Source organism: Athene noctua, chromosome 8 (genome assembly GCF_965140245.1).
Source record: "Athene noctua chromosome 8, bAthNoc1.hap1.1, whole genome shotgun sequence".
Taxonomy (NCBI): domain Eukaryota; kingdom Metazoa; phylum Chordata; class Aves; order Strigiformes; family Strigidae; genus Athene; species Athene noctua.
Window position 1 is genome coordinate 7,055,616 of NC_134044.1, and position 14,802 is coordinate 7,070,417.

Here is a 14,802-nt window from a genome sequence, read left to right on the forward strand (position 1 = left end):
ACAACTATGCAAATGATGCCAAGTCTCTATTTATCACAGCTTTGTCAGCGAAACAAATCATTCAGCAGGTGAATCATGAAATTACTGTCTGTGTGGATGCTAAGTAAACACAGAGGGAACAGAGATGCCAGCTTAACTTCACACTTCCCAGTCTATTTCTCCTTCCCATCTCCTTCGCTCTACCACTGTGACATTGCTAATATGAGCAGATGAACTCTTCTTGCCTTTTTCTCAACACACAGCCCATTTGGCTGCAATTCAGAAAGTCCTTTAGACACATCAGGAAAACTAAAGCACATGCTTAAGTGGTTTGCTCAGGAGAGAGCACTTGCTGCATACACCTCTGAGAGGGGAAGTGGGCTTCCATTTCCAATACGAGAAGTACAATCATTTAAATGGCTCCACCATTTAAGTGTGCAGCTCTCCTGCTTGCAGGGGGCTCACAGGGGGCTTCTGTGGCAATTTTGCTCTACAGTGAAGAAAATCTGACAGGACGTCACCGCTCAGAGAGGGCTAGCCATCTGGACAAGGTTAGGTCACCTTTGCAAGAGAACACATTCCAGCAGTTCATAAAAATCTGGCTGGAGAGCATTTTTTTTATTCCTGGAATGTACCTCATTGCCAAAGAAGGTAGCTTATGCTCAGAAAAATATTCCAAGGGGAGCAAACAAATTCTTCTGCAAAGCCATTCCTCCCTGCTCCACCCTGGCTGACATTACACAAGTTGAATAATGCATGTCAAGGTATTAAGTAACATGTAAACATTTCCAGTAAATGTTTCGGCTGCAGGCCTTGGCTAACTGGTATTGCTTTCCTCTGTGATAATGGAAAAATAACTTCCTCAGTTCTTCTGCACCTAAAGCTTAATATTAATAAAGCATTTCCTACCAATCACTGACTGGAATTGTCCTCCTCCCCTATCTCCCAATATAGATTTTAAACTCCTTGAAAACTTACCTACTGAAGTCTTACTCAGAGATGTCCTCTGAAAGTCTCCGCTCAGGCTTATAGCCTATGCAATTGGGCAACTTCACGTCCCAAAAATACTACAGTTCTGGTAATACTTTGAAGGACAAATGACAAATTCCAATTGGAATCAAGTTGGGTTCTTCTCATACCACCAAGGATGTTTTATATTAACCCCTGGCTTCCCATCATGCACTGCCCAACAATAGTCTCCCCCCAGCTTTGAAGATTGTGTATTTTCACATATTTTTTCCCAAGGGTGCGAGAGCACAGGGTTGGGAAGCCACAGCCCTTTTCAATGTGGTAGAGGAAATCCCCTTGGAATTTAGTATTGCTTTAGGCATGCACACTGTTTGCATATGCCAGTAATTCCTTTTCCTTTACTGTCTCTGACAATCCATAACAGGGGCAAATGCAGTTCTGAGCCAACTAACCAAAAGAGGATGTGCTTAAAAGCTAAAACATCACTGGGATGAAGATAGGCTCTCAAATCACCTCTGTGAGACTGGAACCATTAGTCCCAAAGGAGAACTGCCCAAGGAAACTTCTGGGATTTTCCACTGGAATTTGTACTTTCCCAAAGGATTTTGTGTAGGAGAGACTGACCTAGGGTCAAGTATCTGAGGAACTCCCAGGAAACAATACCAAATTCCACTCTGAAAAGTGCTTGGGCAAAAACTGTGAACAGGAAGGTAAAGTCATGCATTTTTTATAAATTTTTCCAAGTATAAATTATTTCTTTTAATGTCTGTTAGTTGCACAGTGCTGAGAGTTGTGGGATGCACTGGATTGTTCTTTGTGTAAGTGAACTGTTTTCCTGGCAATCAAACTTGCAGCCTGGCTGAGGACATGGCACCAGTAGTGCTAAACACTACTTAGAACCAAGGGTCTCACTGATCCTGAAAAATCTCTCTCAGTACACAGATGCTTGAAAAAGGTCAACTGATCTTCCAAGCTGAAAGCATGGCAAACTAGCACCGGGTTTTAGTCTGTTTTCTGAATGGCACATATGGAGTCTTCTGGCATAACAAGACATAAGAACATCCAAAGAACAGGAAATCACTTTGATGTTTACTGATCAATTGGCTCCAATACAACTCTTTGGAAGACTGTCTGAAAGTGAAATTAGTTTCCCTGGGCTTCATTACGGAGTTGCAACAAGACTGCTCTGAGACAAACTGCAACTAGTAGGAAATGCGCTCCTGTTTGGGCAATATATGGAAAGCAGAAATACCATGGAACCGCCTCTTCCAAGCCCTCTCCCTCTGCTTACTGCAGCAGCCTTTTTTGCCTTATCTCCCACATCTGGATGAGAAGTAATGGGCTGTCGGTACTGAATATCACAGCTTCCAATCCCAAGGCCACCAGCTCTTAGTAGGCTTCCCACCTCTGTATGATACCTGCAGCAACAGTATCAGCAACTGTTCAAAGAAAATAAAGTATAGGGAAACAGAAGTTATGGCCACCATGGCAAAATCAGATCACAATAACGTGAAAACTATTGTGCACACCTTAGTAACTGATGTGGGCCTATTTTTACATCTGGGCTAATCAGAACAAGCACAAAGCAAAAACCATGCCAGAACGAGCTCATCCTGCTCAAAAAATTGTTTCCAGCAATGAGTTAACGATTGCATTACAGCTATCACAATAATGCCAGTGCTCAGTTTTAAATAAAGGTTTTTGAATGCTACTTCCCTGGTGCTCTTAGTTCCCCCACAGAAAACGAACTGTTGGAAGGCTCAAGCCACCCACAAATACCTGTGGAAAAAGCTTTGGCTAGCCACTGCTGCTTTCCTGAGAAAGCATAACTCACTGCATTCTTAATTCTTCTTTATTTATTTATGTGAAAAGCTGTTTATTTTTCAGTCAGGTCACTGAGGGCACCAAAGCTCAGGTAAAAACTCCCTATACAGGGAAAAATGCGATGACAGCAGAAGAAATGCATTTGCACTCTCCTTTTTCCCTTCCACGCCCTGACCACCGTCTGCAAACAAGAAGCGTTTCCCCCAGCGCCAGCGGGAGAGTCTCTGCAGCCCCTCAGCGGGAAGGGGCAGGTGTCTGCCACAGCCTCCGTCGCACCAGCAGTGCGTGGGATAAAGCCGGACGCGGTACCCCAGACAGAGCGAAGAGGGGCTTTTCCTGAGGGGGCTCACTGGTGTGCACACTGCACACAGGTGTAGATAGATGTATATAATCCATACCTCCCTGCAGCTTCACAGCAATTTGGCCTCCTAACTTTTAATACCTGTGAGAAATGACAGACCTCAGCCTGACGCCCACCACAATCTTGTTGCTACAAAGCAGTGTCTGAGAGCACGGCTGCCCCGCGCAGCAGCACAGCTGCCTAGCCCTCTCTGCACAAGTCCTGTACACCACATCCCACCAGGGAGCTGGGAGCAGACTCATTATCCAGCAGGTAACAACGACTATGTAAGGCCAAGACTGGATGGTAATGAGCACCCATACACATCTGGCATATGGAAATGTTCACATACCTGTCCACCCATAGATCTGTATCCTTACTGTAGTATGCCAACTCACAGAGCTGAGAGCAGAGGACTTTGGCAAGCCTGTTTCAGCTGCAGTGATCCATATCTTAAACTACAGTGAGCTGCTAAAGCAAAGCAGTGACGTAATGCCATTAAACAGGAGCAGACTGCCTTAACTATCCCATGCGAATCCGACAGCATTTCCAATGCCACCACACAAACGGTGCAAACACAGAATCATTTAAACTGAAACTTGAAACACATCCTTACTGTGTCATTAAGCTATATGTAAAATTTCTGTTGCCAAGTACAACTTTCAGCTGACTTTCAGTCAATCAGTTACAGTGTGGACTAGAGGGGTATTTCACAACAGCAAAAAGTATCAAGTATCAGCTCTCAGGCACCTTAAAAATGCCATCTCTGTTCTCAAGCACCATTAACAACAAATGAATCTAATACCTAGAATACAGAAAAAGAAAGCTTCTCCACATCACAGTGAAAAAAAAAAAAAAAAGACTCTGTGAAATACCACCTGTAAACTTAAAAACCATCTTATGCCAATTTCTTCGTAGAACATATCCAAAATAACCTCTTAAAACACTATAATTTAACATTAGTGCCTTTCTTTAATAATTTAACTTTAAAAGGTATACTTAACCTTTAGTTCTTTAATGCTAAATATTCCTTTTTCAAAAAGTCTCAAGTATTAGTAAGTCATGTACCTCATCTCTTCTAATCTTAGTCACATCTCAAACTATCATTTTTCACAAATACACATTAAAAAGAAATACACATAGATGGGGAAAATGAAGTCCTGTTACAGGATATCAGGTTTTCTATGACAGAATATTCCATTACATTTCGGGACTTAATCATTTTATGCAAACCTAAGAATTGATGATACTCAACTAAATTATCATTTACCATACACATAACTTGAAAAACTGAACATGATTTTCTGTTGTTTTCTCTCCTTCCCCCATGACGACAGCTGAGAGAATAGATATGCAGTTCTATAGTGGCTTGGCAATATGAACTCTATTAAAAAACTGATTATTTGAAATTGTTAAAGATTACGGGATAACCTCCCTTGAAAGATGAAAAAATATGAACAGACCCTAATTAGTATCTGATAAAGAAGTGAGGCTGTTGCACTGTGTAAACCCTGAATTAGAATAATAATGTAGAGAGACCCAACAAAAGCTGCTTTGTGTTTCTCATTACAGCCGGTGACAACAACTCCGGGGGCCTGCCCCTTCCAGCACTGTAAGCATGCTGAATACTGTAACACCGTAATATTGTTTTTCCATGCCCTGCTAAGATATACCTGAGAGGTGCCTTTGTACTGTCGTTTAAAAGGACAAACCACTGTCCCATGCTACACATCTTGCCTGAAACAAAGTATTTTGAAATAAATCCTTCTAGGCAAACCCTGAATAAATCGCATCCCCAGTAAAATAACTCTTAACCTAACATTCAAGCACACATATTCAGAGAACACATGCAAGTTTTACTGCATACTGGGTGCTCCTGCGGCACTGCCTGCAGACTATCAGGAACCTCAGCTATCACAACATTGCTCCCCCCAGTCACAACACTGAGTTCTCTCTTCTACCTGCATTTCCTACTGATGGGAATACACTGTTGCAGCCAATACATGACCCACTCAGTAGCGAATAACTAATCTGCATGTTAGCAAAGTGCTTTGCACTTAGCAAATGATGGCACACAAACACATCACTATTGCATTTAAGGCTACTAAAGTCAGAAGACTGCAAATGAATGCCTGTATGGCAAGTTTATTGGCAGTTCTGCATTACTGCAGTTGCTTTATTCAAGTTCTTTGATAGATACTGAGATACTATTTAATCAGCAATCTGCCTTTTTAATGCACAGAAAAATCACAATTTGTTTCACACTCTGGGTCTGTAGTGACCAATTCCACATACCCACACATGTAACCTTACACACACAAGCAGTCCTGCTGAGTTCAACCATCTTTCCAAACCGCTCTGTGCTCAGCGCATGTCAGGTTCTGTACATTTTGCCCTTTTCCAATTCATCCCATCTGTTTATAGCCTTTCCATCCAGTAGACTATAAATTTCCAAGGTTTCAAATTCACCTTTTTCCATTCAGTTTTTCCTATCTGATGTACATTGTAATGATATTAAGGGGAAATTTATTAAAGAACTATCTTAAATCAATTTCTTTCCACAGTTTTTCTCCAAACTGGCTGGATGAGTGTGACCTTTTCAAAGGTATTTGGCAGAGGCCTGTCATTTGTCAAGTTATTTTTCCAATTTTTGTCAGTGTGAGTTTTAAAATCAGTATTAAAAGATTTTTCTTACATCAGATCAAAAAAATGCTCTCTAGCTGAGCTGACATCTTTTAGTCTAACTCCTTAAAACTGCATAAGACAAATAAAGTACATGCTGGAAAAAATACACAATAGTCTAGTTTGTGGCCAAAATTCCACCTAAACATAGAGCAGGAGGGGGAGAAAAATTACATGCCTTGAACAGTATTTCCCAAGTGTTTGTTAAGAATTATTTTCTTTCTTAATCTCAAATGAACAGTAGTCTTAACAATGCTAGATCTGAGTTTGATGAGATCTGTTGAAAATATGATGGGACAACATCTCATTCTGCCACCATGCCATCCCCAATAAGTTTTGTGTCCATGGCACATGCAGACCAAGTTGCTTGTTTCTTACAGCTTTTATTAATCACTGATTGGTGCGTTGGCACTGGATGCTAGGGTGGAATCAGGAGACCAGTTCAAATATCTTCTTACAGTTACTGCTAAAATAGTAACTATTTTAAAGGATTGAATATGACAGGTCAGAGAAATGAACAAAGAGTTTATTCATGGAAAGTCTTACTAGCCTTCAAAGCAAGTCATATGAGAGATATATGAATACATATAGTTTATAGCCTCAATTAGAAACAAGATTAAAATTCTCAATGTCCCTCATGAACTCATTCCCTTCTCTCCACATCCTCATATTCATTTTAGATGATACATTGTCCCTGTTGTGGTTTTTTTTTGTTCTCCTCTTACCCCTTGTCTCTCCACTCTTCCCATCCTACTGCATCTTGACGTCATGGTCAATGTAACCACATGTTGGATTCAGAGATACGACACACCAAGTTCTGGCATTTTGGAAAACTGGTGATTCCCAGCTATGAAAAGACCTTCCCATCTTGCCTCCCCCAAACAGGCCATTAATAAAAAGCACAGGAGGAAAAAACAAACAGCAAAGCATAAGACTGCTTACAATTATGGTGTTATCTGTCCTGAGTTTTCCCAGTTTAAGATAAAGTGATCAAAGTACACTGGCAGAAGCCAGTAACAGATGTAGCTTAAGCTGTCTAGGATTATTTTTGATATTTTAGTTCTAAGAAGTATGCAGAAACTGTAACTACACAGCTGTGCCAGAAATCCCAAGGGGCAAGGCTGCCTTCCTAGGGGACATCTGAACTCCTCAGCCTTGCTGCAGGTTCTGGCTCACTTATTTTATCTTAACGAAACTTCCTATGCCTTCCCAGAACTGCCTCAAAATAACTGTAGTAACAGAATAATGGGACTTATACTTGCTTGTAGTTTAGAGGTGAAAAAAATAAGAACATCCCACGTATGCCATGTGCTTCTGCTACTACACTGTGGTTTCACGAATCTGTAGAGCTTCAGAGAGCAAAAATACTTTTGGTCTGCAGCCCAAGGGCTGGCTGTCCACAGCACCTCTGCCACCAACCGCTGCCTGAGAAGCCGAGCGACTGTGTGTAGCTCAGGCCAGCAAAGGCAGACAACTGAGCTGCAGGCAGAACCATGTGGAAAGAGTCTTCTTTCTGGTTCACTTATCACCATGAGATATTTCAGAAAACAAGCCCAGCATATGTCCCCGCTGCTTCACTTTCCAGGTGCCTCATCTGTCTACTAGGTCCTGTTTTGGATCAGAAGACTTTGGTGCTGCCTTCTTTATCTGTTATGTCCTCACCCGGCTATGAAAGGCAAACAGTCTTACAGGAACACAGTCACTACCAGCTCTTTCAGTTTCCTCAGACTTTGGTACAACAAGGCTAACTGTATTGCAGTTCTGACAGAGCATCTCGCAGGGGGAAGGAGGAGCACTGCATCTGTACCCACATGTCAATATTCAACACAAATGGTAACACGCATCCAATGATACTCCAGCAAAATGAGTAGAAAGCCAGAATCTAACTCTCCTAAGCAAGCTATGTTCAAATATAGTTCATAACAAGGTAAGAAATAGGCCAACTCAATGTGGTAGATATGAATGAGGAAAAATTGTCAGAGGCAAAATTCAGTAGGAAAAAGGCCATTTCCTCACCCTCTGACTTTTGGAACTAGATGCGGACAAGCTAAGTGGGTGGGGCAGAAGTGCTAGCCATTCAGCCAGCTGAACAGGGCAAGGAGGGTGGAGAAAAAAGAAAAAAAAAAAAAAAAAAAAAAAAAGGAACATGAGTAAAAACTGTTTCCACATAAATACTTAGTGCCATCCAAACCAGTCACCTATGTTAGAAATCACTTCTGTGCACTTGCTGACTTAAAGTTTTGATGTCAACCTGGGCAGTCATTTTTTGAGATGTAGTAAAATACAGATAGCGACTTTTGACTTGGAATGAAGAGATAATGAGAGCAAGAGGCAAACTTCTAGCTGGGTGAAAAACTCTGGCTGCAAGGACAACAACCTCTACAAGAAGTAAAGAAAGCCACAGCAGCTACTCAGATTTACATCCATGTAACAGAACAGAACTGAAACCAGACAGTTAGGTATCTCTAAATGGTACCAACTGCTTTATTGGTAGGTATGAACAAGTTTACAGCCTCAGAAGATTGCAATCTCCCTTGCCATACAGGAAAGGAAAATCGTTTCTTTTAGAGGAACTCAGTTACTCAACTCTAATTAATCTTCTGAAACAGGAAATCCCTGCCAACACAGGTGGAACTATAATACACTGGCTGTGCAGCTGAGGAACATGAAAAATGGGATTTCCGTGTTCCCATCTCACTCACCAAAAACAGAGTGTAAAACATGCAGCTGAAAAATCTGAAAAAAAAAAGCAAGCAAGTAAAAACTTGGAAGGAAAACTATAAGTCACTTTGGTCATTCATAAGAAAGTTCCCTACAGTATTAACTATGGTTTAAGCCCTCCTGAGGAAGTTACCATCACTTTGAGAGCTTAGTTATAAGGCAATCATCTGAATCTGTATTTTAGGGAAGAAAAGTTAAGAGGACACTTTGGTGATGTCTGATGTCACCTGTACTCCTGAAGGAGCCCTGTAATGTGTACTGACAATACCTGCTTCTCTCAGCCATCTCTTTGTTCTCTATAATCGGTATTTTTAAATACAGTTTAGACTGTTACTCGCTGGACCATGTCACAAAAGAATAACGGCAGGATAGAAATTTCTATGCCATTGAAATGTTACTCCAATTAAAAGTCAAGACAAGAAATAGACATTCTTTTTTAATATTTACTTGTCTGCAGCATTTTAATTGTGGAGGCATGGAGAAAAGAGGGATATAAGCAATTATTTACATTACTACACATTTCTGTCTATCTAACTGGAAGGAAAAAGACTTAGGGACATGGGAGATGATGCTCGTCATTACTATTTGGAGGGTATGCCCTGCACTCTGCTCTGAGCACTTAAAGCTGTGTTTAACTTCAGCGTAGTATAAACAATATTTTTCACAACAGCTTATTTCAAGCTCCACAAAGCCATCTGTATCAAAAGAGCAACGCAGGGCTGATTTCAGCGGAGAAAAAAAAGTGTCTACATTGAAAACAACTAATACAAATAGCAGCATCAAAGCTTTGTTTAGACTAGGGAAAGTTCAGTAAGTCACTGATAAAAGAGCTGTAAGGGTAGAATACTGAAAGGCAAATTTTTATCAGAAGAGCAGTGTTCTAAGGTGACCCTCACTCATCTGATGCCCCAAAACAAGCGAGTAACTAAAACAAGAGCAGAGTAATTTCCTTTAACTACAGATATACCATCACGACACTCACTCACTAAGGGAAAAAAATAAAGGTATTTATGATTAATAAAAATAAGCGGAGGGAGGGGTGTGTGCAACTTTTTTTTTTCCCTCCTCCCTACAGATATATACAAGTAGCTCTCTGTTTAGACTATTAGAAGGCTAACTTTTCTCACACATACATTTCAGTCAATAGATAGGTATTCACATTATTATGTTACTTTCTCATGAATTTATGTTTTATTGCTCCATTTTCAAAAGCCATTGTCCCCATGGGACACTTCAGTAGCCAATATATCATGGTACTGCACAGCAAACGATGCTTGGCAATTACCTGAATGCATGCAATGAAGGCAGTAAAATGAGTAAAATTATATAGCTGGTCTTTCATTTCAACCCAGACACTAGTTCCAGCAAGAAACTAATATATATTCACCAAAACAAATGTCCATTCAAACCACAAAAGCAATTTAATGCTTACATGTATGCTGACAATACTGTGTTAGAGCTGTGAGTAATCCAAGGGAGGCTGTAGGTATCATAGATAAGGAGTGCAAGCTGGTCCAAAATGTACATACTCTCTTCACCAACATTAGGTCCATTCTCAGTCTGGCCTCTGTGATTCAGGCTGCTACACTCAATATTGAAAGTAAATATATAAGAACAATTGAAAACAATTTTCCTCCTGGCCATATTGGTGAGGGAAGGTGTTTAATTTAAAGAGAAGACAAAAATTATCCTGTGATTTAACACACATGTTCTCCCACTTAAGATGGATTGGTAAAACACAGAATTAAATCTAAGGTAACTTTGCAATGTTGAGATAATGTCATGATGTTTTGCTTTCTACTAGATAAAATGAAAGCTCTGGCTTTGGTCGCTACATTAAGTAAGGGGGGAAATTGTATTTTAAATAAAACACTATCCTAAATTCCTGGCAAATTACAAGGTTTAGGTCAGCTCTAAATGAAATTTGTGTCAGCTGGAAGAGGTCATCCAAGTGAAAGACCAGTAATAACGAAAACCAACCTCTTTAAAAAGTAGAAATAATGCTTGTTGAATTTTTCATCACTTGCAAGACTGGTTATGTTAATAATCCTTCACTTTATGCCAAGTAGACTGAAAATAATTAATAGTTCACAAACAACCTTCCCACAGAAGCTTCAGTGCCAGTGTGGTTTTGACTGATTCCAATTAATAAAAAAGATAATGCCAAATATTAAGGCCTCAAACTCAAATTTCTTATATCTAAGAAACTTTCATGAAAAATAATAATAAGCCTATGTCTCACAGCACTACCTTGTCAGGGGTAACTGAATTCCTGGCTCATAGTGTCACTGGGGAATTCTGGTCTCACTGTTCACAACTCTTTATTAAAATCCATTCTGTTAATGAAATGGAGAAGGTGATTTGATGTATGCACGCAGGGGTTCCACCACTGAGCTCTGCTGAGCCACCACAAATGCTCAGGAGTCAGAGGGTGAGAACCAGAGTACTGTGATGTCTTTAAAAAAAAAAAAAAAAAAATCAGAGCTTAGCTGATTGTAATACTTAGGGAGTGCTCATTAAATCCTGAAGGCTATCCATCTCACCAGGCAAGCTCTTTCCTCCTCCTGTCTGAAGTAGCTGTGAAACAATGGTCAGCTGGTAACATGTTTCAAGCCAGCAATAATGAATGTCTGCAAGGACACAGGACTGTGAGAGAGGATGAAGAGGAATAGAAGGAAGTGGAGAATAAAGCAAAAGATGGAAGTGAGGAAGGTCAGAAGGTTGTTTATACATTTACAATATGTCTAAAATAATGTCACACCCCAGAGAGATGCAGGTGGCAAACTGACCTCATTAGAAAACCCACAATGGTTCAGAGACAAGGTTCACTTTTGCCAAGGATCCTGTTTCCAGCACTGCTCATACCCAGATGTTGCAGAGGAAAGTTCCCACCCACACTGTTTGCCAGACTTAAATGTGATTCCTGCAGGACAGGCCAGAAAGGTTTTGCTAAAATTCATCACCAAGTTAGAGAAATATTATGTAATGCAGAAAATAAGATCCACTATTTGGAACATGGCATCCACAGTCATAAAGTTTAGAACATGCTCATGACATTTTTCACTGAAAACAGCACTTAGTAGAGCACACAGCATCCCAGCAGAACTCCCGGGTCCTAAAAACTTCCATATATGCCTCAAAAGCATGGAAAATAAACCTGGTTACTTGCTGCTCTGTCAGCCTAGGAACTAGGCAACTAGTGTACAAACAGTACAAAATCCACCAAGGCATGAAAGGGACTAGTATTACCACATATACCACAAAGGCTTTTGGAGCAAAGTGTAAAGATTTATACAGGCCACCTACTCTTAGGGAAGAAAGTGCCACACCAGGATGACGTGGCAGTCAGCGTTTCACTCATGGATGCTGCCGAGGCAAGAAATGGACAAGATCAACTGCATTCATTTCCCATCCCTCCATTAATATTGGAGTTAGCAGCTGCTTCCCAGGGCTGCTCAAAAAACTCCATTATGTTTTTCCATTGAAAATTGTGGCTTTCTCCAGGGGAGGAAAAAAAAGAAGCGCTTTCCACTAAATACACTCACTCTGTCTAGTATTTTATTTCTAAGAACACAAGATCTAGTATCTTTTCTTTTGCAACAAAAATTTGGGTTTGAAGCAGTGCCTCACTGGGACTGTGGTTCGGTCGCCGCAGATGCACCCGCCAGAGCACACCTTCTGCGAGGCACCGTGAGACCACCCAACAGTGGGATGATGACACCACTGGGGAGATACAGCCCAGCCAGGGAAGCCTGCCTGCAGTTGAGTCAAAATTGTCAATCAAAAGTATTCAAAACTTTCAAAAAATATACTGCAAGTGTTGTCAAAAGTAATATGCTTTGCTCTAACATTTTCTGCAAAATAAGATATATGCTGATCAGGTCTGTTCCTTACCATTTCTGGGGACCCTTTAAGCTGCCACTTCTACAGACAGAGCCAGTTACACCAGGATACAGGAGGCCCCAACAACAGGAGCCATAGCGTGGCCCTGCCAGACTCTTGCCATGCTTGGGAGCTGCAAGTAGTTAGCTCTCCCCCCTCCATTTCTTCCCCTCCTCAAGCATCTGGGCTCCGGTTCCTGTCCACTCATTGCCAACACGGACTGAGCTCACCAGGGGATGTTACGCATCACCCTGACAACGTCAAAGATTAACTCACTGATCTTTGTGTTTAAAGTACAAAAGCTATTATATCGCATTCAAACGTTTAATATAGATTCTTATCCGAGGGCAACGGATAGCCCATAGTGTCTCAGCAGTTGTCTGAGCTCTCTTACAGGACGTATGGCTGCAAGAAGTAACCCCGAGTGTACGTATGCAATCAAGGCCGCCGCTCTTGCCAGCCACCTCCCAGCCCGCTCATGCTTTAACAGGTCATTAACTCAAGTAACCTCCCACACGTTACAACTGCCAGTAAAACACAATAGCCCGAAACTGAAAATACCTCTGGTCTACCAAGAATCCAGTCGGAAGGACAAACTCACTTATAGTTCTGAGACCAGCTCATACGATGAGACACTGATTGTCTCAGTGCTCCAAGTGAGCAGCTTAATTGGAACAGAAAAACAGGGTGATTAATGACAGCTAAGAAAAACACCTTGTTACAGAAGCCAGGCAACATTAATGCTTTACATCATTTAAAAAAATTTGAGGTTACCGTTCAGGACAGCACACGTGGAAAACATTCAAGGAAAAAAAGATGAAATGTTGTTTAATTGGTGAATTCTTCCCGTTAACACCCTGAGCGCTCTGACCCACGCCGGCAGGCAGGAGGTGTTCGCCTCAGCCCCGCTGCCAGCCACACTTCCCCACCGCCGGCCGCGGCCAGACCTGCCCGGGGCTTGGAAGGTTCCCTCCCGGGGGCCCTGCTCCCATCGCTCTCTGGTAGATGAACCTCTGCAGTCACAGCTCCTTGGCGGATTTGTCTCTTTTTCCCGGTTTCTTTTTGCCGCACCAGCATCTGATCTTTTTCAGCCTCAATCCCTCCCCCCGCAAACGGGCAGAGCCCTCCGGGGGGACACTCACCTCCCGGGGAGGCACCACCGCCAGGGGCTGGGAAGCCGCTCAGCAGGCACCCGCCGAGGCGGGACACAGGAGCTCCTCACGAAACGCAGCGGCGCCGGGGAGCGGGAGGGGACCCCCAGCCCGCCCCGCCGGGAGGGAGCCGGCCGCGCGGGAGTGGAGGGGTGGGCCGGGTCGGTGCCCTGCCGGGGCTCTGCCCCGCGCCGACCCGCGACCCTCTGCCGAGGGGAGCTCGGCAGCAAAGCCCAGCCCCTGTGCCGCCGCGCCCCGGCACTCACTGCCGCCGCGGGGCTCTCAGTCCCGGGAAGGCGGCGGGGGGAAGGTAAAGAGCGACATAAAGAAGAAACGAGACCCGCTGTCCTACCCGGCTCTGCTGGCGGGGTCCCCCCGTCTCCCGCAGGCTCGCACCGACAGGGCGGCCCCGGCCCGGCCCGGCCCACCCCGGGGCCGACCGGCCGCTGCCTCCTCCTCTGCCTCCTCCTCCTTCTCCTTCTCTTCCTTGGCCCAGCCCCGGAGCAGAGGCTTACTGAGACCTGAAGGTTATTTGACACCGGGTATCCCGGGCTGCAGCGGCGCCCCCGCCACGCTGCCCCCCGCCGAGGGCCGCAGGCCGGGCCTTTGTGTTTTGCCGGGCAGGAGCACCCCTGCAGCCCCGCTGCCTGCCCGGAGCACCCCCGGCCAGACGGGAGCCCAGCCAGGCACCGCCGCGCACAGCCCTGCAGGTGCCCCGCAAGGGCGCCTTCCCTTCACGGCGGGCCGGGGAGCAGGCCAGCCCCAGAGTTCACAAGCGTGATTTTTTCAGCCGTGACTTGGCAGTGCAATTCTGAGTCACGCTAAATGCTACCCGGCTATTCTTCACTCTTTCCTCCTTTATCTCCTTCCCTCAGGAAAGGCGATTATTGCAATAAAATCTGCTGGTTCATCGCCCACCAGTCTCCAGCTGTCCCCGAGGAACTGGCTGGAAAGGCCCAGGTGATCCGTGACTCCGATGGGGGAGGCAGGGCCCAGGGCTGCGGCAGCCAAGCCAGGGCACTGCATCCTTGCCAGCTCACATCTCGCGCCAGCCCTCACCAGCAGCTCAGGTTTGGGGCCGCCGCTTGGGAGACGGTGTTTTAATAAATCAAAACCTGTAACTTCGGGTGTACTGTTCATAGATGTGCAAGTCCAGTCATCACATCTGGCAACACATCAGGTGGTAGAACACAAAGCTCTCCTGCTGCGGGCTGCAGGTTGTATTTGGTGGGAAGGCCAGGGGGTGTCTGCTAG

General features: G+C 43.7%; 1 protein-coding gene across 2 annotated transcripts in view; it reads right to left on the minus strand.

Moving 5' to 3' along the window:
• The window catches only part of PIK3CB (phosphatidylinositol-4,5-bisphosphate 3-kinase catalytic subunit beta), a 102,354-nt gene extending 88,439 nt beyond the window's left edge, over window positions 1-13,915 (minus strand). Inside the window, exon 1 of one of the 2 annotated variants that reach the window (XM_074912273.1) lies at window positions 13,901-13,915. The gene's annotated coding sequence lies outside the window, so the exon portion shown is untranslated. Of the gene's footprint in view, window positions 1-13,539; window positions 13,620-13,900 lie in introns of those variants that run through there. The other variant, XM_074912272.1, reaches the window with a different exon arrangement.
• Between the last annotated feature and the right edge of the window lie 887 nt (window positions 13,916-14,802).